The 25,734-nt window shown below is 40.2% G+C and overlaps 1 long non-coding RNA gene across 1 annotated transcript in view; it reads left to right on the top strand.

Moving 5' to 3' along the window:
* LOC108446385 overlaps positions 1 to 25,734 on the top strand; it is a 254,649-nt gene that overhangs the window by 199,014 nt on the left and 29,901 nt on the right. The window contains exons 9-10 of the long non-coding RNA XR_001861558.1: positions 5,203 to 5,286; positions 6,841 to 7,000. This is a non-coding gene — a long non-coding RNA (uncharacterized LOC108446385). The remainder of the gene's footprint in view (positions 1 to 5,202; positions 5,287 to 6,840; positions 7,001 to 25,734) is intronic.

The raw sequence follows: 25,734 nt of genomic DNA, 5'->3' as shown, positions 1-25,734 counted from the left end.
AGCACAGAAGTGTACATGCTGCAGGAGCCTCAAGGCTTGGATATGGCACACTTGTACTCTGCACACAAATGTTTCCGTGTAAAAATCTGAGAGCCCTCAGTGCACCCCTCACTGGTATCTATCCCACACCCATGGTACCTGTGTGTTGAGTCTGTCTCACTGCAGTCACAGGCTGTGTGAATCAGAGACTACCTCTGTAGTTTCACAGAAGAATAAGTAAGGTTAAGAAGAATGATGTGCAGTGAGATCCAGTACAAAACCCAGTCTAGTTGCCTGCCCCGTCATTGATGAAATGTAACCCTTCTTCCTGCTTTTTTCACTATTGCATGCTCCCAATATTCTGTTTAATATCTAATTTAAACCACAGCCTTCTCTGCCACAGTCAGTTTCTCATGCTTGCCTGTACAGTACCATGCACACCTGTGGTGTTCTCCTGGTAACACAGAATCACACATTTTAGGAGCAGATTATTTCTCAGAGGACAGCAACTGCTCTAACAACAAAGAAGCGACACCTGGAATTTAAACCAATCCACAGGTTTAACTTTCTTTCTTACCAGTGAGAACAGCTCAGTCCAGTAATGCTCTATCCATCACTTAATATAATTCTGGGTAAGATTTAACACTCTACATTGGCTTTGTGGACCAGTCTCAGCCAGTTGGCCCACATCTGGTTATTGCAGCCTGGATGACTCACTCTATCCCTTGAAATATCCCTTGAATAGTAAAACTTCAATTCATACTAGTATTTCTCTGTTCTAGAAGAGTTCAGGCAACATTCTGAATATTTATCAGCATTTTATATTAAGTTTTAAAAATTATAGTGAGCTAGAACATGTAGAAATGCTGACAGTTCTAGGTTTTCTTTCTTTCTCCTTTGTCTGTCTTAGGTAAAACCCAAATGATGCTCACTGGGATTTTCCTTAGGAGTTGAATAGATTTGAGTCAGACCTTATTAAAGATATTTAAAGCAAATACCCATGCTCACAAAACTGTATCAGGATATCTCATGTGCTGGACATGAATAGTGATAATGTTCTTGTGTCCACTGTGCTCAGAGATTTCTACTACCCCTGACCAAAATGCTATCCTTGACTTAAAAAAATACTATACATCATTTACTGCCTAAAATTGTATCAAGCTGGAGATTTTAGTCAATGGCAGAACTCCTGCTTGTGTCAATGGAAGAAAGTGCAACAGTTATAGTTGAAAGTTGCTTTAGATGCTTCATATTATTTGCTTTTAAACCAGAAGTGTATCTGGAGCCTCTGTTGCTTGAGGCAAAACATATTTCTTGGAAATTACTCTTACAGAAATCAGGGATTGACAAGCTTACATTTTTGAGTACAACAATCAAGATATCAGTGGACAGAAATATTCCTTTAAATTTTTCAAGATTATTTACCTCGGTAATGTATAAAATAGTATAGACTTACAGATCCTGTTTACTGGAAGGGGCCTTCACAGGAAAAGTGTGACCTTGTAACAAAGCCTGTTTCCCTCTTTTTCTTTGCTCTCACATGGGGTGTAGCTGAATTTCCATAACAACGCCAGTGAAGCTGCAGTGATATCTGACAGTAGAGCTGTGGTGCTCCCTACTTTCAGTTCAACCCTTGCTTTAGATGTACCACTGCTCTTGTATTTCCATTGCAATCTGCTTGGGCAAAGCAGGTTAGGAGTCGTTCTTGTGAGAAACACATCCACACTGCCCAGGTAAAATGAGAGCATGATGCCCAAGGCTCAGAAGAATCAGACCCAAGCCCTGGTTCAGTGGTCCCCTGTTGTGTACCAGCCACTGCACTGTCTTAGCACAGAAAGAGTTCAGAGTTTCCCCACTCTCTGCTTTCACACCAGCCAGCCAGTGGCTTCAGGTTCACTAATAAGAAATTCCTTGCCTTGGGAAGTCATTGAAATAGTATTTGCAAATATTACTTCCAGTGTAGTTTTCAAAGTACTTTTTTTAAAAAAAGTCAGTGATTGTGTTCAGTCAAAAGTGTGTTAAAGCATCAGTAAAAGATAGAGCAAAACTTTTAAAGCAACAATGGATTTTTTTTTTTTTTTTTTTTTTTTTTTTTTGAGAATTAATACTTAGATGCTATAAACTGGGCCTGCTACAGCTAAGTATTACAAATGTCTGAACTGTGGTATTCTTATTAGAGGAATATTTCCCATTGAATTGAAATAACTTTCCCAGAATTCCTACGTGTCCATATTTTTCCAAGTCATATCACAAACCCCTTTGGAAAGTAGAGATGGATGTGCTGACAGCTGTGGAGTTGATTCTTCACTGCTGCTAATTATAGCATGGCTGAGTTCTGCAATAGGGCATCACACAAAATATTTGTCTTATCTGGACAAGTCTGATAATCTGGAGAGGAGTAATTATTTTCTTCCCTGCTCAAAATGGTCTGCAGATACCAGGAAAAAAAGCAAATCTAGTTAGGGTAAGTGACTTCTAGCATTTTTTTGAAGATCTGCCTAAAGACTGGGGGTCCCTCAGATAATCTGGTGTAATTTTTTTTATAGTTGTCTTCTGTTCTGAGGAAACTTTGCTCTTTCTTTTCCCTCAGACAGCAGGGATACTGGATGGGCATTAAACAACAATTCCTTCTGGTTTCAGAAGAGATTAGTTGAGCTGAAGAACCGTGGAATTTGTCTAAGCATTGGTTAACCCCATTACAGTGGGTTGTTAGGTTAGTGGGATACCAAAAGTGCCTGAATGTGCAGTGCTTTGTTCTATGTTCCTTTTAAATCAAGGGTTTATTTCTGAGATTTCGGCTGTGGCTATGACTTGAGACTTCTTTCCCAAGGTTTTAGGATTTAACATTTTGATTCAGGGTCTGGAAGTATCTTGGCAATGTTGATGCTGACTTTGGGATGAGTTGCTGTACCACAGCAACTGTACTAGCAAGAAGAATGCCACACCACCTCTCTGTGGCCATGTACCGAGGCTGGCCCACAAAAGGGTATCTTTAATTCCAAACAGCCATTCATCTTAGGCTTCATGTGCAGAAATGTGCTCTTGCACAGTAAGATTTAATTTTGATTTTCTTACCTTGATATGCTGTTGATTTCAGTGATATTTCATCTAATTTTCCTTTGCCTGTCACATGCAGAATCCAGCTCTGAGAGACATGGAAAAGGTCCTAACACGTAGGGCCTGACATACTTCACTAAAGAACAGACAGAGAGAAGGTGAAACTTCTGAGACATATCTAATAATGTCTCCACCTTTCTTCTCCCGCTGGGAAGTCCTTGAAGACAGCACTTGGCTGTAGAGTAAGTCAACGCAGCCCTGAGTGGACTGGCAGAAATTTGTATAAATGGGTCTGCCAGAAGGGTAGAAAGTCGTTTCATAGCTTGTGACTTATGAAAGATATGGAAAACACCACCAAATTTCAAGTGTGTATGGCCACATTGTCTATAAAACAAACCCTGTGAAACTCCTACCCTGCTGTGTTGAGAATTGAGAGCAATGCCGATCTGAAGGTTCAATTTTCAGCTACTGTCTCCTTTTGAGCCTCTGATAGCATGAGAACATGGGCATCAAAAAGCACCGAGGCTGGTAGATTCATGTGTTCCCTGCAGGCACATCCTACACTGCACCTACTGCAGTCCTGAGTTCTGCACTAAAAAAGACGTGGTTTTGTTGCAGATGCAAAGGTATTTAGGGGTAAATCAGAACAGCCTTGTCTCTGAAAGACACAAGGATGTTTCTTTGTGAGTGAAACCCCTGAAAAAATAAAATAAGCAATCTTCTCTAAAGATCCATCACAGAATGCATTAGCCAGCAGAGGCAGCACTGTCAGAAGTAGTGACAGAAAATAGCTTCTGAGAAAGTGAAGCGTATTTAAGTTCTTTCAAGTAATAAGGGATTTGCTTTCAGCTCTGTGGGAAATACAAGACTTGATAAACATCAGATATGAGCTGAAGCTACAATAGAATCTGTTTGCATTTCTGTATTTGGATTTCAAACAAAATTCCAGAGAGTTTGTAACTAGGGACTTCTATCAACTTGTTGTTAATATGTGACACCTATATATAAACACAAGATCAGAAATTGAACTAAAAAACAAATTTAGGTTCTGCAGATTGACAAGATACCATACATCTTCCAAGTTACGATATTTATTTCTGTATGTTATTAAGTAGTAGCAGCAAAGGCAACAGAATACATTTTGGATAACCCCCTTTAATAGTAGGCTAAGTTAAACTGATTTTAACTTGCAGTAGGCTGGTGAATATACCCAGGCAGTTACTGTGGCTCAGCCAATTTGAAGTAGCTTGAATTCCTTGCATCATCTGGCAGGTGTAACTTTTTGTTTTGGGTAGCGGAAAGCTGTTGGCTGCCCAAATCTCAGATATCTCAATTTTCACAGACTAACTGCATTTCTGGACTCCTGTCTACAAAAGGTAGAATGTGATATTCCTTCATGGAGGTTTATAAAGATACAGCTGTAGAAGTAACACACTTTCAGTGTAAAAGGACCCAATTCTGCAAATCATGTTCTGTTAGTACTTTTCCAAGATATCTCATTTGTATTTCTTATTGGGTTTTTTCCACAAAAACAACTAATGCTACTCCAAATCTCAACCCTGTACTGCACAAAAGCTGTGCATTGAGCTGGCACCTCCTTTCTCTTGAAAGCATTTGTAATTTCATTTTTGGACTGTAAGGAACGCTGCTGATATGAAAAACACCAGCTTCTCCAAATGCATTTCTCACCACAACATAATGACTATAATCCGATCATCAGATTTATCATGCTTTAATTTGACCAGATATGTCAGTAGTTTAGAGGGTTTTGCACTAATAAATTGCTTTAGGGTAAAGTGAAGTACCTTCAAATCATTGGAGATTTCATTGTGGAAAATTTTGCAAAGCTGCATATCCTAAATGGCTGCACTCCAGAGTCTGGAATTCAAATCTCATTTACCGTAAATGACTGGCAACCAGAAGATGTAGAAGTTTTTTTAAACATACCTAATAGAATATAGAGGAAAGGGGGCTGATTTTTCAATTCCTATATAATGCAACTGGATTTATTCAAGAAATTAACTGTAAATAAAGGAAATACTTGTTAGATAGTAATTGTGATAACGTGTAATACTTGAAAGCAATACTGTGAGATTTGACATGTTCTCAGGTAGTGGATATAGAGCTTCTTTTGTTGCTTCTGTGTCATTTGGTGATCCCTTTCAGGTGTGATTGTGGAAGAGCTCAGTGCTGATCTGCAGCCTCAAGTTATGGAAGCCCAGTGGGAAGAGAGAAAGACTTAAATGGAAGGTGAGTGCTTTTCAAAGTCCCACATCTGGGTCCCTAATGGAAGTTACATGGATGTGGGTGGGGTCTAACCTAGGAGTCTAATGTTCAGCTGGCAAATCGATGCTCATTATCCATGGTCCTCCCTACCCTAAGCCACCACCTGGAAATCAAGTGCCTAAAAAAAGAAATTTGGCATCTAAGTATGGACTGTTATTTTCAAAACTATGTATTGACTTAGATAACATCTGTTTGAGTGGACTAATAGGCACTGTTTAGCTCTACATGCTTTCAGTATGCAATTAAAAATACAGTAGCTTCCATTCTAATTTTGGTAACTGACAGTTACAATTATGAACATTGAGAGGAATAATATTTTGCAATAAAGAAGTTTTTCTTTATTGCTTTGGGGGGAGTTATTTATCCATCTGCTGCATCCCATAGCAGTCATTCCTTCCCCCATTCATACAAAGGAGCTCCTTCCAGTTTCCTCCAAAGAAAAAGTTTCTATTTTGAGGAAAAAGAAGGAAAGCAAAATAGAGCAGAGAACAAATGATGTCTCTAAATATTAATGAAGGACTTTTAGTAGGTCTTGCCAAATACTGTGAACTAATCAGGCTCTTGATGGGCCACATAGTTCCCATTGCCACAAGTAGTAGACTAAGAAACTTGGATTCTATTTCTGTCTTTGCCATTGACTGGCTGGTGTAACCCTTGGCCAGACATTTAATTCCTTTGTGGTTTTGTTTTCCCTATTACACATAGCCTGTTTTGTCTGTTTGGTTTGTAAGCATGCCTGGACAAGGATTGTCCCTAATGATTGTATCATGCCAAGCTGACAGAGCTTCAGTCTTGGCTGGACCTTTGACATGCTACCTGGGTATAAATTATTATTGTGTTAGTACAGTTATCAGTTATCCCAGTTTATGTTGCACTGACATTTTGCTTCTTTGACTCTTGGTAGTGTGGGTGAAATCAGAGTGGGTCCCCATGTATTCCCACAGTGGGAACTGTTGAGCCATAGAAATAAAATAATCATAATAAAGCATTTGTTGACGCCTACTGTGCAATCCTGGCACCATTTGGGTGGTTGTAACAACTCTTCCTTTCTTTGGGCTGAATCAGTTTTGGGATAGAGATTGTCATGCTTTGAATGGGAGCCACAGTCTCTGCAAGACACCGAATGACTGTGGCAGGTCACATCCCTTGGGTTAAACACCCTTTCTCAGAGCCATGGCACTTGCTGGCTCTGCAGGGATGTCGTGGGCTGGGTGTTCTCAGACACTGAATTACCCTGGGTCTCACCCAGTTCCCCTCTGAGCACAAGGGGAATCCCACTCCCTTTGCATGGGAATGTAAAGGGGGTGGAGATAAACCAGAAGTCACACTGTTAGATTGGCTACAGATAAGAGGTTTTTTAGATCAAAGGCACCAATGGCAATTTTATGAATATAAATAGAGTCAGAGGAATATTCCTAGAAAGAATATCACTCAATGTGCTTAATTGTGTTCTAAGTAGCTTTGTCAATATGTCTCTCAACTTTTCAAATATTGCCCTACATGTGACTGCTTTCACAGGCCCTCTGAAACCAGCCCTGCTGGAAGTCACTTGTACTGCTGCTGCTGTCCAGTATGGCAACCAAGCATGAGACCATCCTTTTGGGCTGTGATCAGGAGGTATTATTTTCTGTCCTGAGACCTGAACAGGCAGATCTCTTCACCCCACTGTATTTTGAAGGTATGCCTTTGAGGGCTTTCAGAAAGGGGATGGGAATAAAACTTAACCAATAAATGGAAGCCCACAAAACTTTGGCCCAGGGGAAAGGCTGGCATTGTTCATAAATGAAAGATTGTGAGGTGTGACTTTAGAGATTGTGGCAATGTCCGTGGCATACTTTTCAACAAGGTGATTGGTGAGCTGTGCTGGCTGTAGAAGAAGCAATTTCACAATACTCATGGAATAGGAATAGCACTGGAGGGAACAGTGTAGCAGGTAAGAAAAATTGCCTTTGTTTTTAAGTAAGTCTCACTTTGATAAATATATTCTTGAGCAGCTCAGACCTTACACATTAAATAAATTATCATGATCAGGTTGGCATGTTCCAGCAAACAGGTACCATGCACTATTGATAAGAACAGTTGTAATCTGGGGAGTAATGGATTATGTCTGAATAAGAGATTATTATTGTCAACTCTTGAGAATATGTAAAATCAGGAAATTTTAGGAATGCTTATTTTTTCATACTGTTACAAATGGTGGCTTTTTCTAAGTATGAGGTGATTCCTGTTGCTGAAATGTATATTTATACTTGAAGTTTTTCCAGAGCAGCGTGGAGAATTAAATCTCTTACGGATGATACTGATTTAAATTATGTGAATTTAGGTACAAAATATAGGCCTTTACTTGTTCCATAAAGGTTTGAAACCCCTTGTAATCCAGCACCTACTCATGACACTTTCCCCTAAACTCAGGAGTGTGTGACTGCTGAGGACCAGAATTTATGATCACCTGTTTGCTTATGATGATCTCTGTTTTGATTCTTCTTGGAGGTGTGTACAAAATGGCTCTTTTAGCTGGGAATCACCTCAGTGTCCCATGTTTGTACAGTACCCAGACAGAGCACTTGTTTCATGGCTGGGCCTCTGCGGAGCTTCTACCATTCAAAAAAGAGGGTGCAGTAAAGAAAGAAATAGTTTTGTTGATGGATTTAGTGTGGCTTTTAGTGCAAACATACACTAAATGAAGTCTGGGCAGAAGTTTAGTTCTTCGGTCTTGCTGTTAATTTCCAAATGTACCAAAAAAAAGCCTGCTTAGCTCTTGACCTTACAAGGTGCTGAGCACATTTGGGATCTCCAGAGGTTGCTCAATACTGAACACAGGTTCTTTTCTCTTAAAAGAAACTGTTGCACTTTAGACAGAGGCAGCTTGGAGTTGTCTGAAATGGCAAATGTTTTGGAAGAGATGTAAATTACTGTTGGCTTTTGTAACAGTGGGCTCTTTGGAAACATTCCCCTTGAATAATGTTAAAAGCAATTCCAGCTTCTGTAATTTAGCTCATCCGTATCATCAGCATCAATAAAAAAAATATTTACAGATTCCAGGCTCACCAGGACCTTTCCAAGAGCTGGCATACTCAGAGCCAAGTAACTTATAAACAATGAGTATTGATCTCAACAAGTGTGTATGTTCTTGCAGGGTGTTTGTGTGTGGTGAACTGGCACCAGAGATGAAGAGCTTCAGTTGCTGCCATTATACTTGCAGAATCACTACTAAAGTTGCACTGGCAGATAAAATCCTGCAGTGTCTGAGAGGCTACCCAGGTGTGATCTATTAACAGATATGAATAGTGCAGGAATTAAGTTGTATTTTAGCTTACGGGTTGTGAAAATATGAAGACTTTTAATTGTTGTATTCTTTGGCCTCTATATGCACCATGTTTTGTAGCGCTATTGTGTACCCTTAGAATAATTGCCTTCATGTTACTTGCACGTCAGAGGAGATGTGAGACCTGTGAGGAGAACTATAGTTTTCTAAGAACCTCAGGCTTTGCTGCATTTCCATAGCAGTAACTTGTATACCACGGCAGTGGCAGGAGTGCAAGGCCAGGTCCTCAGCTGATAAAACTGTGCACAACCAAAACAGCTTTGATGGTGTCCTGCACTGTTGGGTTCAAGCACTCAAGGACATGACTGTCAAAAGGGAACTGCTTCACTGCAGAAAGGTATATCAGAGTAGGCACACCACCAGGTGCTCTGATTCCTTCCTCTTCCAGTGTCTCCCAGGTTTACTTCCACTGTGTTTGTGCCAGAAGAGACTGTTGCAAGGTGTGACACAAATTAAGCTCCTTCTGTCCTATTAGTCCTGTGTGCAAATTATGCAATTGAATAGGAAAGTAGACTCAATATAGTTTGTTTGTAGCACAGTGTTTGGGGACTAGATCCCATCAGCTTTATGGCTTTCAGCCTAGGCTTTCAGACACAGATCCTCAGAAACCTTTTGCTTTCCCCCTTTTTTATGAAACTGTGTTTCTTCGTCCCCCAATTTAGTTCAGCTCCCGCACAAATGATGAACCTTACTGTTACCAGAGACCTTGTTTCTGCAGTTTTCCAAGGGCCAGAATCCTGCTTAACCCGCTGAGCATGACAAATACAGAGAAATATTTCTCTGATCTTGTTGTTTTTTTTTTGTTTGTTTTTTTTGTAGCAACAAGGAATTATGTCTCTTTTCCTTGTCATGATCTGTTGAAGACATTTGTTTTTGTTGGTTCTCTTAGTATAATTTCCAGAGCAATAAGCTAGTGCAGCCCCTACTATGGTTTGAGCTCATTCAACTCCATTTTCTACTCTCACTAAATTTCTGTGTTCCTATGGCAGAGTTCCTAGGCCATTTTTCAGTCCTCATGCTATTTCAAAATATGTTTCACCTGCCACACAACAGTGGCATGAGATCATGAGATGCCTTTAGTTTCCCTGTCTTGATGGAGGATACGCATAAGACACACTGTAAAAAGACTGCCTTTTTCTTACCTACTTGGACTGCTTTTTCATTCATGTAATTGAAACCTGTTGGCTTTTGTACCAATGCCCAACTTAAAAATATTAAATGTGTCATCTGCTTTCAGGCTGATAGCATGTTCATCTTCTGTAGCAGAGTTGTCCCCTAGCCCTGTGTCTGTGCTGGCAGGTACAAACTCTTTGCAAGTGGCACCATTCTCAGTCTGGCCTTGGCCTGGCCTGTGCTCGTGTTTGCACCTGCAGTCTGAACGCCTGCCTGCAGGGCTGTCCTCGCTCGCGTCCGTAAGGACTCTTGTCACATCCTTGATGGCACAGTCATGTCCACTCTTCATGGCTTTCACTCAGGCTGCAGGACAAGTGTCTATCAAACTGGAATAGCATATAAAGACTCGTTGTGAGGTCCTTTTGTTCTTTCTCTTTAAGTTCTTTTCCTAGATCCAAGTCGCCTGCTCATCCCAACACATACTGGGGCTTGCTGTTCAGCTTAGCTGATAATGGCTCCTCTGCTTCCTTGTGCTTTTTGTTTATTTAGAGCTTTGTTTATTAGAGCTTGTTGTTGTTTCACTTTTGTGCAGTATGCAATACTCAGATGGCTGCAATCCCACTGCCTAATTAACAGCAAAATACCAAGAACATTGCAGTGCTTCTGAATCAACCATTTCTCTGCATTGTTCTGTCATGTGACTGGCTTCTCTTTGCAGACACCCACCGCTTGCAGGTAGAGGGTGAACATCAATCAGTTGCCTGAATTAAGGGCCTTAAGAGCTTAGGGAATAGTGGTAGACATTAGAGAGGTATGTAAACACCCTCAAGATGTAAACTCAAAGTAATTTTCTCATTTTCTGAAAGCTGCAGCTTCTATGAAGCTTCAGAACCTCTGTTTTCCCAGGCTGAAGACAAAAAATTACATTTTTTACACTGAACACCATGTGCTATATTCAGTGATGGTGTGCAGGGCTTAAAACTTCTTGCAAGAGATCTGTTGCACGACCTAAAACCGCTTGGTTGTGTGTAACAAAAACTTCCCTTCACTCATACTAGACTTCTGGAGTCTGTGAAACTTCTTCCTTTAAGACAGAGCCCTCTCTTCTACAACTATGGAGAAGGACAAGGAAGGTACACACAGCCTTTGTAATACCCATGTAATATGAATTCATCCTGCCTCAGAAGGTAAAAAATTGCAAGTGAGAGGAGAGAAAAGATGCTCTTTCTGGGCTTTTAAGTTGATATTTGCCCTTTTTGCATGTTAGCAGGATCACCATCTACATAACTGAGTTGGCAAATGCATAAAGCTGTAGTCAAAGCCTTTGTTTTGTGTTGCACAATGAGATACTGTATTTCATTTCTCCTGTAAGATGCTTTATACTATTCCAGAGTGTCTTAGCCAGCTTTTTCTGGCTCCAAGCAAATACTTTTAATAACTGAGACTGACCAAAAGGATGTTGTCTTCTTCTGTAGTTTAGGCATGAGGTATGATAGATCACTTTGTTACTGTCAAAGAATGGATTTTTTCACTCCATTGGCAGCATGCTTAATTCAGCATCTTGTTATTCTGCTCTGGCTCTGCTGCCATTTGCCAGGACAGAAAGAGGAGAGGGAAGAGGAATTTTGCCTTTGAATGTTCTGCTGAAGTCGCTCATTTTTATTGAGAAGAAAAAAATATTTTGTCCTATTTGGAAATTAACTCTGCAAATTGACTGACACACTGCTGGAAGAATAAATAGTAAAATACAGGGTTGCTTGTCTATATCTGACAATGTGGATTTCTTGTGAAAAATTGAAGTACTGGATAGCACCCAAATGTAAAATCTTGTGCTGGCTAAAACTGAAGTGTTCTTAAAATCAGCTTCATCTGATTTTGGCTGTAGGCTGAAAGGGCTAGAAGTTCAGTCTCATGCAGACAATCACTTGGTGAGATTGCAACCCCTCACCTTTCTAGTGAAACCATCCTGTTCGATTAGGGCTTGATTATCTTTTCAAATCAGTTTTATGTGAGGAAAATACCACTGATTTCATCCAGTGGTTCACTGGGGGGAGTGTCTTGATTCTCCTCTTTTTCCTGCTCCTGCTGGCAGGATTTTATGTGAGCAGTTTTTAGAAGGGCCCATGCTGAGAGTCCCTGCAGCGTGTAATTCACAGGCCTGGAGGATTTTGTCAATAGGTCCTGCTTTCCCTAAATACCTGTTGCACAGTGTCGTTCTGGGAGCAAAATGTCGATGGCTGATCCCTCTGGTGCCCTTCCTGCTCTGCTCCACACAACCCTGCCATGCCAGGGGCCTGGGGCTGCGTCAGGCAGTGTGAGACCCTCACTGCATCGCTGGGATCCTGCCTTCTCATTCAGGGGCTTGTTCATTTGCATTCTGCCTGAAATGTCCTGAACAATGTCTTTGGGAACGTCGGGCTTGGGGTGGTCGTGTCTTTTCACTTGAGTGTAAGAGGTTTGTTTTTTGGGGTGTGTCTCCATTGTGGCTGAAGATGCGATGGCAGCTGTGGGGATGGAGCAGAGCTGCACTGAATTGTCTGTGGGTGATGATGGAGATGTATTCCAGGGCACACAGGAATCACTAGAATTTTGCTAATGTAGGACTCTGTTGGACCCTCAGCTGAGGCTCTTGCACCTTGTCAAGTTCTGTGCTGTCACAGCTACAATGTGATACGTGCCTGTGTTGGCTGAATGTGCTCCTGTTCCTGGGAGAGCTACAGCACCTCAGGTCATCAGAACTCCCACCTGGAGGTGTGGGCTCTCAGACCAGCAAGGTAGGTGCTCATGTGAGCAGGGCAGCACCCAGTACCTTTGGATAGGCTGCTGATTACCAAAATCTCACTGTCAAGAAGGCTGAATAAGATTTTAAGACATGTTAGATCCAATTCATTTTATTTGAGAGTAATGCAGTACTGCCTTTTGGTAGCAATAGTCAGTTTCATGTAACTGTTTGGGAAGGATGGACTTGTCCTGGTGGCAGGTGTCACCAGTTCCAGGGACACTTGGACTCCAAAGCCAGGCTTGGACTGCATCCATCAAGTTGCTGAAAAAGTCTCAGATCCAAACATATCCCACAAAGGTAGTGCTTGAAGACTAGGATGTGAATTTTCCAGTTCTGGCCTATTGCAATCAAATTTTGTAATAAATCCAGAGCAGACGTTGCTAGATATTTTTTCAGATTCTGCTCAGACTGTATGGTTAGACTACAGTGTGTCACTTTTCTAAATGGGTAGTCTATGATTCCACAAATTTTGGCTGTGTAAGCCACCTCCGGCTCTGTGCAACAGGATGGTGGGCTCTCTTTGGTGTGTTGATATGCACATATGGTGCATAGACAGTTGGTGAATTCTAAAGGAATGACCTTCAGGACTGACATTCTTCTATATTTTCATGTTTTTGTCATGCTGTGGTAGATTTGTTCATTCCTCTTTCATCTCGTCTGAGTGGAAAACTCTGCAGTCTTCCAGACAGCGTCTCTCTCTCTCTGTCTTTCTCTCACTCACTCAGACCATCTGTTCCCAGATTACAGATTTCTCTGCATGGGTACCAGGTAACAGACGTGACTTCGCCCAATAACTACAGCAAAAAAGGCTTTCACACACTCTCCACAATCTGTGAACATATGATCAGTCTAGGATAACATGTCGTGCCAAACACACCAGAGACATTTCTATGCAGTAACAGAATGAACCCTGAATTCAGGTACTTGGCAACCCCAAACCTGACGTTTCCTCTGCGTGTTTGAAAAGAGGCCTCTCTGCCCACAAGAAAGTGTCTGTTCCTGCCCTGGTGCCTTTTTCTCAGGGAGTGAAAGAATAAAATCCTTCTCTCAGGTTTTGCTTAAAAGGAAGCTGGTAATATCTCACTGCCCCATGTCAATCCTCGAGGCTGGTGTAGTGGGTCTCTACTGGCAGCTCCGTAATGAGCATTTGCCAAGTGATGGGAGACATCAGAAAGGACATTTTATCCATCTTTTATCATCTTGACTGGCTTCTTGCTCATTTTGGGAGTAGGACATAGAGACAGACTGATATCCTATACACAATTATGTGTATGTAATAAATCTTCAGTTGTATATATCTAAGCTGTTTTGTCTCTTGTCCCATTGTCACATCAGCCCTCAATGAGGACCATAATGAGACTGAATATTAAAGCAGGTTTTTTTTTCACTTGAGGGAGCTGCTGCTCACTCACTCAGTGGCCATTGAGCCCTTGCCTGAACCCTGTACTGTTTTTTTAAAATTTATTTTCTGTACTGGTTGCAAAGTTAGGGAGCTGACTTGAAGCTTGAACTTGGAGCTGACTTGGAGCTGAGGTGCCAAAGATAGATAAAGTACAAAGCAATGGTTTGTTGAGCTATCAAATAATCCGTGGGCCAAGGTTGGTCTTTATCTGTGCTGCAGGGTATGTACTGCAACATATTCCAACAAACTGGTAATCTATTTATTTTTTGATAAGTAGATGCATATGTTAAATGTCTCATGTTAGTCTTGTCTACTCCAGTGACTTGAAATAAGAAAAAGATCCTAGACAAATTAGTACCCAAGAGAAACTGCTACAGAAGTTTGAAGGGAATTTGCTAGCAAATATTCCTTTTAAATGTCTTTTATAATATTATTTACTATCCCTTGTATTTCTGATGAGAAAAATAATTGGTTATCTGCTACATAGCACTACACAAAAAAATACTTCCAGCAACTCAAGGCCTGAGTGCAAAGATTTTTCACAAAAGTGAGAGAACTTCAATAGATTGTATCTATATGCACTAGTAGCTACAGAAACAAAACTATAAAATAATGTTCAGAGAGTTAGGATGCACTTATGTATTCATTTATTATTAACCTGCCTCATATGGCCCTGCCTAAGTCTTGTTTCCCAAGAGCCAACATCCACTGTCACGGTTACAATATGAAAAACAAGAGTGGTAGAACAGTATTTTGGGAGTGAGTCTCAGTTTGGAAAAAGAATGCTTCCTCCTAAACGTGGTGCAAACACAGGGCACAGAGATGCCGTGAGTGTCTGATGGGTATGATCCAGGACAAAGGACAGTGAGTCCTTTGCAGGGTGTAAGTGTGTGAGCTATTGCTGTGTGCTTAGCTGGGACTATACTTGCTGCTCTATGCTTTATTAAGGGGTGTTCTGCTGTTGGGATGAGCATGCATGTCTTCTGAGTGTCTACAAATGAATATACTCATTTAACAGATACCATCAGTTACTGTGCTGATTTGTGTCTCAAATACAGAAATCTAATGATGCATTGTTGGTGTGAAGGCTTTATTTTATATTCCATAGCACAGGTGACTTTTATCATGTGGTACATAAATTACCAGCCAGCTCCCAATTAAAATATGACCTTGGTCTGATGCTTGAGAGATACTTGCCACACTGAAGCAGTTCCTTTTGTGTTTTTATCCTGTTTGCTGAGTGGTTGTTTTTGTGCTAACAGCCCCTATTGGGTCCTAAAGAGGATTTCATACATGTAGGAGAGCAGTAGGAGATGCAGTAGTGTGATTAAGTGGAGGTTGACCTCACATTTCCTCATGCTGTTATAACATTTTAGCCAGTCAGTACTGCTTGGGCTTCACTGAGAAATTGGAAAGGGTCTTCTCAGAGCTGGGGCAGAGGCCCTGGGCTGTGTTTGTGGGGCTGAGTGATGATGTGTGTGCATTGGGTGTGCAGGGCTGAGCTCAGGATGTGGTAGTGCCCTGTGTCTCCCTGGGGCAAACCAAAGGAAGGGCTTTCTCCACTTCCCTCTCTCCAAAGCAAGGATCATTTTCCCAGGGAGTTTGGAATTGTTTCTTGAGCCTAGGGGCAACAGTGCACAGTGCAGTGTGTTTCTGGTACACAGCACAGGAAAACTTGTATATTCCAGCTTTCAGTAGAGGCAATTCTCTTGTGCAATCACAGCAGCAAACAGTTGTTGAGCATACAGACACACTTAAATATTTGAGAGTGAAATGTAGTTATAGACTAATACAAATGAGATTTTGACTGTAAACAAGTCATTCATTGCTATTCTTTCCTGGAGGATTAGCTCCCAATTTGGAAGAAATCTGCATTTATCCAAGGCACCCTCCTCTCTCTGCTTTGGAGAAAACAGGAAAAGCAGTTATTTAAGCTATGGAATGGAAATATCCTTGTCAGAAGAATTGCTATGTTTTGAAAATCAAACTGATCTGGGTGTGATTACCTCTGTGACTAGATTTATGTTTCAGCATTAGGCAGAAGGTGTTAAATAAATGTTGACTCAGGCTTCTGCCCTTTCTCTCTAATTTCCCCATATCTTAATACTTTACTTTGGGCACCTGCTACTGAAACTTGGAACTAAATCTTCATTTTAATATTCTTTTTTGTGCTTTTTTCACTGCTTCATCCACATCTTTCTGCTTTAATACTACAATAGTGTGTGGGAGGATTAGTTACAGTGATTTAAAAAAGTAAAAACTAGAGCAAAAATGAATTAATCTACAAGACAGACACCTTCATTAAGAAAAGTAGGGAGAATAATATATATAATTAGCAAGACTTCTGCTTACTTTAGGCTCTAATGTAATATATTAGCCATCTCATTATTTTAAAATATTAATTGCCTTGAAATTGTTAGCTACTGTTGTTAATAGCCAATTAGGATTACTCCTAAAAGGGAGCTATTTACTGATAATAATTAAATCTTAGAAAATTGGGGTACTTAGCCACATTTGCTTTCATACCTTTTGTTTATTCCTTTTCAGAATCCATAATTCATGTTTTCCCCTTAAAACAGAAGGGCAAAGAGAGACAAACCCATGTTCTATAAAAGTTATTTGTATAGTAAAAAATAGAGCAAAAGATCTTGTATTTTTATCCTTTTTTAGTAATAGGGGTGTCCAAATACTCAGTAAAAAATATGGTGGAGTGGGCTTCTGTTTACTGCTCTTTGCATTGTACCTGTGCTCCACAGCAGTATGATTGATACCAGCACAGCCTCTGGTTTATTCCTGGAAGTATTTTTTTCATTTAATGTTAATGTTCTCAGAACAGAGATAACGTTCCTGTTCATCAAGCTCCAGTTCTGCAAAATCTGTTCTTCTGTTTCACTCAAAACTTTTGCATCCATTTCCTTCCATGTTATTATAAATTGTTATGTATTATAAGAATAAATTATATTCTGTATTGTGTTATTACATACAATTCATTGCATGGTAGGTGGGGGGAAGGGCTAGAAGAAGCTAATGTTTTTTTGGCATTTACTTCTCCATAGAGAAAGGGATATACAGAAATGCCCAACTGTGACTGAAAGCTCTGGCAGCTATGAAGACTGTAGGTTATGTTTTCTTTTCTCCTGTCATAGCTAGATATTTACAGAACCTACAGAGAGGACAGCGGCAAATATCCTTTGAATAACATAAATATGGGTTGTTCTGTTATTTTTCCATTGCTGGTGTGCTTGTCCTGAGCAGTGGGATGTGACATCTCCCTGAAACAAGGACATGATGGCTACAGAAAATTTAGCACTTCCCCAGTTCTCCATGTCAGTGTGATCTTAATTTAGTATCTCCTATCAATAACTAGTCTGGCTGAGATTTCCAAGGAAACTTAGAGAGTTAGGGGCTGCTAATGAGCTTCTAACCCTCTTTAGGCCTTTTTCAGCCCACTCGCTCTCATTTCCAGCAGCAGCCACCATCATACAGTCAGAAGTGGCTCTCAGGGTCCCCGTGATCATTCTTACAGGTCCCCAGTGAACAAATCAGACTTGGAAGAAACCCATCAGCAGCTGGTACTTCAGTGACCCAGTCTTGTCTTGGTTGAAATAAGCCAAATCTGTTAAATAAGCAGAGATGCTTCCACTTAGTCTGCTTGTGATCTATTGACTGTTACCTGACTATGACTAAAATGAAAAGGAAAACTCTTCATACCAGGGCAGACTTCGATGGAACGTGAATCGTGCTTTATAAATCTATCAGAGGTCTTTGAAGAGCTCGATAAGGAAGTGAATAAGGGTGAGCTGCTTGTTATACTTGTATTTCTGCAAGGCTTTTCATGAAGTCCTGTGCCAAAGACTTTTAAGGGAAAGCAAGAAAATATGTAATGGATCTCAATAATGGAGTTCTGCATAACCTGTGCTGGGGTCTGTCCTGGTAAACACAGCATAAACTGCTGGGACAAGCAGGTAAACAGAGACATGAGAAAGTTTGAGGATGATAGGAAATCAGCTATTCAGGGTAGTGACTATGAAGGCCTCCTATCAGGAAGCACAGAAGTACGTCAGGAGATTGTGTGGGCAAATTAAATTTCATGTGCACAAAGCTAAACTGATGCATGTGGGAAAAAGCAATCCTAAATTCACATACAAAATTATAGGCTATGATCTGACCCTTATGACTCAGGATCACAATCCTGGGATTATAATAGTTTGTTCCATGAAAAAATTGTCTCAGTGCTGTGAGGCAGCCAAAATGTTAACCAAGTGTTAAGTGAGTAAAAAAACTAGAGAGCAGCTCTATGAGTGAGTGCTCATCCACATGCTGAAGAGTGCACATGATTCCAGTCCTTTCACCTCAAATAGAATGTAATTCAACTGGGACATGCTCACAGAAGTCCAAGAAGGGTGGAATTACTTCCACAGTAGGAATGGTCTGTGTCTGCTTGAGCTGTTCAGTTTAAAACTGTGACAGACCTACAAACTGATGAGCAGAATGGGCAAAGCTGGGTCTTTGCTGTCTCTTCTAGTACAGAAGTTGAGGACTGTTGAATGAAGGTTGTAGGAGCCAAGTTCAAAAGAAACCAAATGAAGTTTGGTTTCTTCCTGCAGTAGGCAGTTGATGTGTAACTTCTTCCAAAGGATGTGGGGGCTGCTCAAAGTTTACATGGATTCAAGGAGAGACTGCACAACTCTCTGGATGAGAAATTAAGTAAGAACTATTACATTGCAGAAACTGAAATCACTCAGAAAATCCCTGCAGCTAAAAATAGTTGTTCTGTGGGACAACCTGTGGGAACTGCCATACATACATGCCCTCTTCCTGCATTTCCCAGCTCAGCTCCTTGGAAACATTGCTGGAGACAAACCCTCAGTGGACATTTGATGTAATCCACTGTGGCTCTCAATATTCTAACAACACTGGTCTTGTGCCTTGGTTGGTGTCAGGAGAGGGCTGGGCTGTGTACGAATGGCTGGGGTATTGAGACACTTTTCTTTCTCTCCCATTATTGCATACTGTGATAGATACCTGTTGTTTAGCCAGCAGATGATTGGCCAGTAAAGCACCAGGTAAACTTGCCTTGCCAGAAAAAGCACTATTTTAAACTATGCTCTAAAAATGAGACACCTCTGTTGAACTGGGCAAAGCTGCAGCAAGTAGCTGTAACAGTTGACAGACCAGTGAGACCCAGAGTCTTACACACCCCAGGACAAATAAAGAAACCTGTCATATTGCCCATGAGGAAAACCTATCAGAAATTGTGATAGTATTTCCTTCATTGTGAGTTTATTTCTTGTAGCTACTAGGTAGACCAAAGCAGGATAGAAATCTGGCTTTGGCAGAAATGATGTTACAAAATAAGTTGCATGGAGCCATAGGAAGATCAGCTCTGATTGCTTGTTCCTAATTTATAGCAATATACTGCTGTAGCAGAATGAAAATGAACTTTAATAAGCTTGTACTTTTAAAGCACAAATTCAAAGGAAGGACAGAGTGTAAACCATACTTCTGGTGCAGGAACTGTGCAGGCAGTGATGGGAGCAGTGTTGCTGTTGGGGCTCAGAGAAACCAGCCCAGGTGTGGCTGTGCGTTAGCAGCAAATTAAAACTCGGGATCACTGGTCCAGCTGCTTGGACACACAAGCTCTCTTGCCCTAGTTAATGGCCGAGCATAGTTTTAAAATCAAAGTTTCTCCCTTCTCCACTGTATTTTGAGTCCTTCTCAGTTGCTCCAGAGAGAAAATACAGGAACAGATACCTTCTCATGCTTCCAAAGGCATACCTTTTCCTGACACTTAGACTGGTTAAGTCCATCTGCAAGTGTGCTATTTATTACATAAAATTATATTCTAAGTGGTTTTAAGCCTGTTACCAGGCTTAAAAGGACAAATTATCTTCTTGGCACCTAGTGCATTATTACAATGTTTTTGTCTGTGAACAAAGCAAGCAGGTTTCAAGTTAGCATCAAAGACACGTGATTTTGAGATACCAAACAGTTTTTTCATGGTCCTGCTGATGCAATGGATCACATTTAGCCTGTGGAAAGATTAATATAGATATCATGTGACATCTTCTCTGTGACCACTACTGAAGCACAGTGCTTTGTCGTGTCTTCCCTCACCCATTTGTCAACCATACCTAATTGATTAGGCTACTGTACCGTTTTTATTCTGCACATGAAGTTCCCTCCTCAGCAATCTCTCCCTCCCAAAATGTACATTCATCATTAATTACAAAATCAATGGGAGAGATGGTCTGGACATATACAATTGATAGCTTCTCTCTTCAGATTAGCATAACCTCCCAATCCATTACGTGGAGTGAATAATACAGTTGTTGCCACCATGAAAAGGGGCAGGTCACCTGCTGTAAATTTCTTAACAAAATGTGGTGTCATGAACCTTTTCATTTGCTGAGTGTTTACTGTGTGTTTGGAGGAGTCCATCTTTTTTCTGATTCTCTCTCTTGGCAAAGAAACAATCATAAATTTAGACAAATGAATGCTTAAATGTTGAAAGACTAAGAAGTTCCTTCTAAAAGCTCCAGTGCTTAAAGTGAACCTTGCAGACTGCTGAGACTGCAGCTATGAATAAGATATTAAAAAAAGATGAAAGGTTCAAAAAATTTGGTCCCTATAAACCCAGTGATGTTTCTTGCATGAGAAAGGTGATGGGAATTTAGGCCACAGTGTGCATACTTTCCAGTGTTTTAGCATATTAAAACATTGAAATCTCCCAGATTTTTTTTTTTTTTTCCTCTGTACTATATTAGGATTAGAGTCTTCCATTCCTCTTTTCTCAAAGAAAATATGCTTTCAGTCACATTTTCCAAAATAGCCTATGTGGTCTTTTAGTAGCTACTCACTTATAACTTTACGAGTCAGGTCAATTATGAAATAGATGCAACATTTCCTGTAAGAGTCAGGAATGTAACTGACATTAAGTAAGTATTCCTTTAATAGAAGGATAGAAGAATAACACCTTTTTTTTTTTTTTTTTAAGATGACAATCAAGGATCAGATTCTGATATTGTTCTCCATGTTGTACCTTACTCCAGAAGCTTCACTAAAATTAATTGGACACCTTGGGGAATAAGGAGGTGGACAACAGGAGTAATGTTTAGAGTCCTCTTGTCATTGCCAGGACACTGGAATCTTTATGCTGAATAAAACTTATCACAAGATATGCATATATATGACGCATGTATATGTTAAATTATAAGATAGGAAAGATGATTTAGCGATTTAAGTAAAGGGAGTGTATGCTTGCAATTCCCATAAACATTAACAGGGATTTTATTGGAGTTTTAGGGGGAGCAAAACATCATTCTAAGTTAATTAACTGCAAGAGAGCCATTCACCTCAGCAGGATTTGGACCAGGTTTCAAGTGATTTAGTGACTTTAATGGACTTTATTCTAGGGATTATAAAATCATGCCTTGTAATGTTTAAATTTGGGTTATAAAACAAAAGGGATGAAATGAACTGAAGCATTATTAGAAGATTGTCATCTGTAATAAATAAATTAGGTACAATACCTGAAGCAAGTCTAATACTAGTATTTACAACAAAATTCAAGCCAGACTGTGAATAAGAGTACTGATAATTGTCTTCTTTGTTATGAAATGGTAATATAATTATCTATGTGTTAGAGGTCAGTGGAATATACAGATGGTTACAAATACTCCTTAAACCAGACATGTCTTTATCTAGTTTGTTATGAACAGAAATTTATGATCTGATTTTATTAGCACTTCTGGATTGTCCCTTGAACTAATTTTGCAATACCCCCAATGTGATTGCCATCCATGGTTTTATTTAGATCTCAGTGAGGAAAATTACTGCAATCTCTTGCTCTTCAAATGTACATTCTGAGTCAGATATTCCTTTTCAGAAAACTTTCCAATAGGATTCACTGGTGAAAATCCAGTTGCAAAATCAAAGTCTTTGTCCATTGAAATACTGATGTCTTTCAGCACAGAAAATAAGGGCAGAGTGCATGTAATGATTGAAGCTATACTTCTAGTGGTACTTCCCTGTCAAATATATATTTCTATTATTTGCTTCAGTATTATTTCTCATGTTCCAAATCATGGGGTTTTCCTGTATTTTTCAGCTCCTCAGACATTTGGCAGGTTTTCGTAGCTGTTGTTTTCCAGTAACCAGAATTCTATGCTATTACCAAAGTCCTCGGCAGAACCCCTTTGTCTCACTTCAAATAACTCCTGCACAGACTCCTGGGGTGCTCTGCAAACCTCAGCAGCCGTGTATGGCACCTTTCCTGCCTTACCCAAACTGGGTATTCGGCTCTGTCACTGCAACAGCACATGGAAAGGGGAAAGACGGATGAACCTGATCTGATTATTTCTGCATGAATAAGGTTTTCTTAGCTAAATAGAGACCCTTTTCATGTGAAAAAACCCCTTGCAGACTATTGCCCTGTGTAACTACATCTATGAAGTTTTCTAAAAGCACATTATTTTTGTCTGTGATGCATTGTTGCTACATTTTATCATATAAATATGTACTTAGGAGCCTTTATAAAATGTAGATTATTGATCCAGTCCTATAAATTTTACTCACAGTTTTAAAACTCCAGTTATTTGACCTGGTTGTATGGCCATTCATTCTTAAAAAAGAAAATGCCCCTGTAGTATATCTGTATTTGGGATGAAGGAAAAAGAAGCTTAGAATTACCTCAAAAAGCTGTTAATAATACTTTTGGAGTAATTTCAAACTTCACACATTGTGTGTTTCTCTCATAGTCTAATGGCTTGCAAAATTTTGTGTTTAAAATATGCTATTTTTTTTAATAACAGGAAGAAAAAAAATTAAATATGTTTCAGTTCTAGAACCTGTTTTCTAAGTTTCAGCCCAGAGAAAAATTTTTATGGTTGAGTTACAAACCTCTGAAAATAGGGGTTTACAATGGAAACAGTGACACCACTTTAACTATAGCATCACTGGCAGAGCAGTGTAATATACACTAGAAATAGAAAGCAAGATTAGAGATGACATTTAGGACATGAGGCCTTCGCCAGGCTGTGGGAAAAATAACTGTGTTCTATTTTTTTCCACAGCCTGAAAAAGGCCTCCTGGTCTAAGTGTCATCTCTAATCTTATTTCCTATTTGTACCGTGCATTTAACTAACTCCTTTTTTAATTATTATTGACAGCAATTTGTTGCAGTTTTAAGTACCAACCCATGTCCAAATCACAGCTTCCCTGGCTAGTGCATGTCAAGGTGGTGGGGAGGGTGCAAGGGAGACAGAGTACTTTGATAGTATTTGTGTCTCAGAGAAGCCCAGTTCCACAGCTGGCTGCTTGCTGTGGGAACCAGCCCTGCTGGCTCTGGATTGGGCAGGGCAGGGCAGAGCCCCTCACACCTGTGCCAGAGCAGGACACTGTAGCACTATGCACACATGCAAACTGCATTTCCTAAGGGCAGAGTAAAGGCTGACTGTCAAATACACTTACCCTGGAATTTGTGGGAGCATAACCAGGACCCTCAGGTACTCAGGTGCAGTGACTTTCACCATCACTTCTGGAGCAGGCCACATTTCCCACCACAATTTAGCCTTGATCCAGGGTCCTGAATACTCCAAAGTGAGAATGTTACTGAACATTAAGAAATAATTTGGTAAAATGTGACTCTGGACTAGGCTGCCTTCACCACAAAGCTGTGGCGTTAATATTGTCAGGAAGATCTCTCTACCAGCGCGGCCCCCATGAAAGAAGGGACTTGGTACTGCCTTCAAAAGGTAGCTAAGCTAAAGGGATAAGTTTTAGATTTCTCCATGTTAAACCCTTTTTCTGTCCTCAGGCATCTTCTGACTCATAGCTGCTTCAGTTTCATATTCACTGCATTAAACGATAATTCCCTGTATAAATTTATGGCCTTTTAATGCCTACTGTGCTACAGCATTGCTTTGCAGTGATCTTGTAATGTCCATTCTCAGTGTGGGGTAAAAAGGAGCAATAAGGAAAGAAAATGCCACTGCAGAACAAATGCAAGTGTAATTACTTCTTGCTCCCACCAGAAAAATGTCAGTAGGAGATCTATATCCTGAGGGTGATCAGACAGACAGAATGCATCTATCCTGTCTATGTTTCTTGAATGGTCAAGGTAGAAACTTATTTTACATTTGAACTGCATTTTCAGTACTCATCTGATCAATTCTTTTTATTCCTGTACTCACAGTAGACAAAGATACTGGAAGCCTACTGTTAATTCTCCAAGAAATGTATCCATGTGTCCTGCAAAGTCAACAATAGACGCAAATTTATCCCTAAAGCAATTGCCTAGTGAATGTGCTTCGTTCCAGCACTGTGAAAGCTGGTATTAATGTAGGGATAAACATGACCTATTCTGTGTGTACATGTAAGTAGGTGTATAATTTTGTTTGCAAGCATAGTGTCTTCTTGGCAGGTACTCTGCAGCCAGCAATTGCCAGCTGCTAAATGTTCAAGGAAACATGATTTGAATTGTTCTCCACATTAGGAGAGTGGCCAGGAAAATGCGTTTAATATAATCAGTGGATTCAGTTCTGACAGCGGAGATGTAGGAAAATTTGCTTACCTGTGAACATCTTTTGGATTTTAATTTTCAGAAAAAGCAGTTAATAATAACAACTATTCTCTCTTGCACAAATGATATATCATAAAGACAGAAAAATTGAAATATGAATTATTTGGTAAAATTGAGCTTTCATGTTCATATTTCTACAAGATTTTGACATTGTTATTGGGACAATACTTCATTCTACTTCGTGTTGTTTATAAATTCAGGAAACTGTCAAATACTTTCTTTAATTCTTACAAAATATAAACACTCTTTTAAAAATGTTCTTTTCTGCGGTTAGATCTCAGACTGAATGGTACTTTTTGCACAAGCCAAATGCATGATACAGTCATTTGTCAAAAAGTAGCATGAAGATTCGAAATGCCATTAATTACTGAAGCTGCTGTAAAAGGTTGGTAGCCACAGGACTTGTGCACAGGCAACCACTGGGACACAGAATGTTCTTCCAAAAGCACCTTCTTGGTCATATAGGCTGTGAGTGAGGGACATGAAAAAGGGGTGGACCAAAAGTCTCTGTTGGGAATAGCTGTGCTGATCCCTGAACATGGAGTGCTGTTCCTGTCAGAACACTGTGTTACACCAGCTACTCTGTCTCACTTGTGACAGCCCCCAGTCATATTTTAGGCCAGGAGAGCCAGACTAGAAGTTTCTGAGAAGAGATTCTCTACCCATAGAAGCTGCGAGAAGTTAGCTTCAAAAAACTCTGTTACAACATTGTAATAGAGTGAGCTGGCACTGATGATAATCTCACCTGGTCCAGCCTGATGTGAACCAGCATAACTCTGATTTAAATGATTGCATGAGTTTCCATGCAAAACCCGGTGTAACTAAGCACACAGTATTGCACCTTCTGTTACCCTGGCACAGCTCTGTGTCCAGGTGATTCTATCCCACCCAACTTGAAGCAAAAATTGGGGTCTGCTGTTTCACAGAGGGAAGGAATGTATTTACAAAGCAAAGCTCATGGCTGGCAGGCATGAATCTGCAGCCTTCAAGATCCCACCAGCCATGCAAGTCCTTCACCCAGAAAAAAACTTGTATTCTCTTTAAGGGACAGTGAGTGACTTTGGAAGCACTGTTGGCAATGGGTCATATCAGTTGGTCAACTAGGCCTTTTTCCTTGTTTGCTCTTGAAACTGAATTGTTCAGAATGTTGATTCTGAACATGCATGGTACTACTGCTCCCCCCCCCCCCCTTTTAGAGACGACCAATT

Source organism: Corvus brachyrhynchos, unplaced genomic scaffold (genome assembly GCF_000691975.1).
Source record: "Corvus brachyrhynchos isolate BGI_N302 unplaced genomic scaffold, ASM69197v1 scaffold435, whole genome shotgun sequence".
Taxonomy (NCBI): Eukaryota; Metazoa; Chordata; class Aves; order Passeriformes; family Corvidae; genus Corvus; species Corvus brachyrhynchos.
The sequence above is the reverse complement of the archived record's forward strand: the minus strand, read 5'-3'. Positions and strand labels throughout refer to the sequence as shown.